We start from the raw sequence: 5030 nt of genomic DNA, 5'->3' as shown, positions 1-5030 counted from the left end.
TGGACTTGCCTTATCCTATGATCTTTGATCTCCTAGGCGCCTTGTAATAGATTTGTGGATGGGTGCTCTGGTCCCCACTTCCAGAGAGGAAGGCTGCTTGCCTCTCTCTCATAGTCTTTGTTTATTTGAAGACCGGCTGCCATTGCTCCAGAGCCAAACTGATAGCGTCTGATTTCCTGCTGAGGAAAGGCAGGCGCCAGGAATTTACTTGGAATTTACTTCTCTTTCATCCAGAAACCATAGCCTGGGGCTAGCAAGGTGGCTAAGTGAGTTAAGGTCCTTGTCTTCAAGCCTGATGAGCTGAGTTTGGTCCCCTGGGCTGAAAACAAAAAACAAAAACTAAAACAATCCCCCCAAAACAAGACCTGTAGCCCACAAGTTGTCCTTTGACCTCCACACACACACAATGAACATATAAGAAACAAAGCAAAAACAAAATAACAACAGCCACAAAACCCAACCACAGTCTGGAAAATTGGTCATCCTTAAAGACCCAGGTTAAATGTAGCATTCTGCATGAAAACTGGTCTATGTCCTCCAGCCAGAGGGAGTAGCATCTCTCTCTGCAGCCCTCTTGGTTTGGACACATGCAATAATCACATTACTAAGGACGAGAGCTGGAGTGACTGTGGTACAAAGGTCTTCAGTACACTGTCCGCTCACAACGTCTCTGTGAACCAGGTGTCACGTTCACGGCTTTACATGCATTATTTAATGCTCAAAAGAACCCCAGGAGAGACACTACCTTTATCCTTTATAGATTGTATCAGTTCGGACTTGAGTTGGGCTGGCTGCATGTTGAAACCTATCCACAGTGGCTTAGCCAACTGGGAGCTTCCTTTTCTCAAATAACAATGAATTACAGGTAGATGGACTTGTGCGGATCTGGTGGTTCTCCGATACCACTCTTACAATGTAGCCTCTTTGTCCTCAGAGGGTGCATTAGATAATAAACTAAGTACCAAAACAAGTACTGCACTTGATACTAGCAGAAAGAGCAGATGTATTACATATATTTATTAACTACATTAGTGTATGGTCAATAATAATTAAATGGATTAAACAAATTAATAACTTCATATTAATATTGAATATATTAACTATAATAAAAATGTTCTCCCCCCCATGCATACATATGCGTGTTTGGCATGTGAGCATTTGTATGTGTGAATGTGCATGTGTGTGTAAGGAGTCTTGAGGGTGTTCCTCAGTCACCCCACACCTCATTTATTGTGGCAGGGTCTTTCAGTGGAATTCAGAATTCACTGATAGTCTCATCTCTCTCGTCTCTGCTGCTGCAGTGCCAGAATTACTGTGGACTGTCATGCTCAGGTCTGAATTCTTGTCCTCAAGCTGGTGCAGCTGGTACTTTATCCATGGAGCCATCTCCCCATCTTGAGAACATTCTTTAATGTTATTTTCTTCTATACTATTGCTTGCTTCGTTTTGTGACTTTTCCTGGGTGATGTGAATAAACATGTATCCACCCCAGATAGGGCACCGAGGATAGAGCAAAGAAACAATTTCACCCAGGTCTAGTTTGCGAGCTGGCGAGTTTCTAAGTTTACAAGGGCTAGTTACAGCAGCGTGGACGAGGCGTTAGCGTCAACAGCTTGGACAACTCAAAGGTAGATGCATCAAAGAAAAACCCCTTCTAGCATGAGTGATGACTCACAAAAACTGCATCCCTGGGGTTCACTGCAGGGTTTATAGGCTGTTCCACTGGTCAGGTTATCTCCAGAGCTCCTATAGCTTATAAAGCCTTGGAGGAGGGGGCATCGTGAATCCTTTAAGTTTCAGGAACTTCCTGAGAGCTGGAAGCTGTTTACTTCTTGATTTTAATCCTCCGGGATGAAATGTTTACATTTAGACTGTTACACAATGTATCTGTTTCCAGAAAAGTAGCTTCAGATTGTAAGAAACACAGAAAGAACTATCTTTTTACAGTTATGGCCGTGTGATAGACCTGGCCGACTATCAGTTTCCTCCTCCCCCTACACCCCCTCTTCCTCTTTCTCCTCTTCTTACATTTATTTTCATTTTATTTATATAGGTGTTTTCGCCTGCACACGTGTGTGCGCTCCACGTATGTGTATTGTCCTCAGAGGTCAGAATACAGGGTTGGATCCCTTGAAATTATAGTTACAGACACTTGCGAGCTGCCGCGTGAGTGCTGAAGACGAACCTTGCGTCCTCTGCGAGAGCAGCAAGTGATGGTAGCTTCTGAGCCTCTCTCCAGCCCGGGACTGGGGTACTATCCAGGTAGCTATAATTTCAGTGACAAGCAGCTCTGTTTCTTTCTTCAGGATCTGACATCATTTAGATGACAGAATTTCAGCAAAGCAGGTAGGGAGGAGATAATTGTTCTAAAGATACCGGTTTAGCAAGAAAAGACTATAAAAGAAAACCCCCAACTATTTATGTGCTAAGTTATTGTTGCTTCATAGGTCAGCCCCAGAGACACCGGGATTTCTTTCAAGCTATCAGGGTCAGGTGGACAGGGTCAGGCTCCATCTGTTCATTGTAAGATGCTGCCAGTAGGAGACCCCTGACTTCAGGGAGGCTGCACGTTGAGGTGGTAGGCAGGTGGGTTCCGGCTTTGGTGGTGCAAACGATAATAGAAAGAAATGTCTGGGTTTCCATTCCCAGCCCCATGAGCTCTTGGCCAGTAGTTTATTGGCACTGTATAAATTAGATGACAAATAATTCCTGCCTATTAAGGAGTTACTAAGCTAGGCATTCTGTCAAGTGCTTTTGTTTAACGCTCAGGAAAACGCTGTAACTATTATTACTGTCATCCTACAAAGGAGAAACGTAAGGCTTAGTAAAAATGAATAATTGGCTTAGCATTAGTGGTTAGGCCCTTGGCTGACTTGTGAAGCTTTGTCCATTCCCATCTGAATCTTACGTAGCCACATCCAAGCAAACTTGGTATCAACTTCAATAATAACGATTAACCCTTTTCTTTCCCTGGACCTCTGAAGGCAAGATGGGTATGGGGGTCTCTTCTAGAGTCACCCCTGAGATTTCAGCCAGCCTTCTCACTCTTACTGGGTCTGTTCAAACTACCACAGTCAGGTCCAGACATACTGATTAAGCACGAGCCAGCAGTGTTTCTGTTGGTATGGAAAGGACGTAGGCTCATTAAGTTGGACCGTGGTGTGTCCTTTCTTGAATAGATTATTCAAGACTATCTACCCGGTAAAAGAGATCATGATAGATCGTTGCACACAAAACATTTAAAAACCTTAAAACAATAGTGTACTGGCTGGCTTTGTTTGTCAACTTGACACAAGCTGGAGTTATCACAGAGAAAGGAGCCTCCCTTGAGGAAATGCCTCCATGAGATCCAGCTGTAAGGCATTTTCTCAATTAGTGATGGAGAGGGGGCAGGGCCCAGCCCATTGTGGGTGGTGCCGTCCCTGGGCTGGTGTCTTGGGTTCTATAAGAGAGCAAGCTGAGCAAGCCAGGGGAAGCAAGGCAGTGAGTAACATCCCTCCATGGCCTCTGCATCAGCTCTTGCTTCCTGCCCTGCCTGAGTTCCAGTCCTGACTTCCTTTGGTGATGAACAGCCATGTGGAAGTGTGAGCTGAAGAAACCCTTTCCTCCTCAGTGTGCTTCTTGGTCATGATGTTTGTGCAGGAATAGAAACCCTGACTAAGACAATGATAGTGGCAGTTTTTGATTTTGATAACGAACATTTTTTTTTCTTTTTTTCGGAGCTGGGAACCGAACCCAGGGCCTTGCACTTGCTAGGCAAGAGCTCTACCACTGAGCTAAATCCCCAACCCCGATAACAAACATTTATTTGGTCATTCTGACCTACGATGTGTATAAAGTCATGATGACTGAGCCAGTGAGATGGCTCAGTGGGTAAAGGTGTTTGCTGTGAAATCCTGATAACGTGAATTCGATCCCAGAAACTCACAGTGGAAGAAAGAACCAATTCCTGAAGGCTGTCTTCTGATCAACACGTGCGTGCTCTGGTGTGCAGATGCCTACATTCACATGCCATTCACGTGCCTACCTCCACACATGCCTGTGAGTGCACACAGACACACACAGACACACACACACACACACACACACACACACAAACACACACACAGAAATAAAAAACCAATAAAACTCACAATGGCAATAATGTTAGTAACACCTGTTGAGACAGGCCATCTTGCTCCTGTTGGCCAGTCTTTCTGTCTCTAGGACAAAGCACCTGAGAAAACAATGCAAGGGAGGAAGGGTTTATCTTAACTCATTGTTTCAAGTCAGGATCACTCTGTGGCTTCAGGGTCTGAGTGAAGGAGGTGAGGCATAATTAGCCCCACAGCAAGGATTTTGTGGTGGAGCAAACTTACTTCCAGGTAGACTGGAAATGGCAGATGGAGGAAGAGGCTGGGGACTAGAGGGACACTTTCAGACCGAGTCCCTAGCAGCCCGCTTCCTCCCATCTGTCCTCACCTTCCAGTTCTTACCATCCTCCAATTATGAACCAGTCGATGCACTAATCCACTGCACAGGTCACTGGGCCCAGCAGTTAGGTTCTCACGATCCAAACACTCGCCCCAAGTCTGTCAGCTGTTACTGCATGGTCCTTTGGGGGACTTTTTCCGTTTAGATTCAAGTCATAACATGATCAAAGTTCTTAATCCTGATAACTCATTTGATCTTCATAATAATAATTTTAAAAACAGTATTATTATGCTAATTTCAGGTGTTGAAGCTAAGCTGGGGGACAAGAGCCGTTAATCAACTTCCTTCCATGAGGTGTCAAGACTTGTAAATGGCTAAGCCATTGCAGCCTACAACCATACAAATACTCAGTAGGAAATCCCAGCTTCAAGGCAAGAGCAGTCTTTTCCAACTAGCCTGCCTGCTCTGTCTGAAGGAACTCTTAACCACCCACCAGTGGTCCAGCATTTCATGGGCAGTAGGTGGCAAGGTCTCACTGGGGTTGGTCTGGGTCCGAAGCAGAGATCTTCACCACTCTGTCCATTTTTAGGTGCTTAACTCAAGTTCAAAGGCCAAGT

This window comes from Rattus norvegicus, chromosome 7 (genome assembly GCF_036323735.1).
Source record: "Rattus norvegicus strain BN/NHsdMcwi chromosome 7, GRCr8, whole genome shotgun sequence".
NCBI lineage: Eukaryota > Metazoa > Chordata > Mammalia > Rodentia > Muridae > Rattus > Rattus norvegicus.
Note: the sequence above shows the minus strand (reverse complement) of the source record.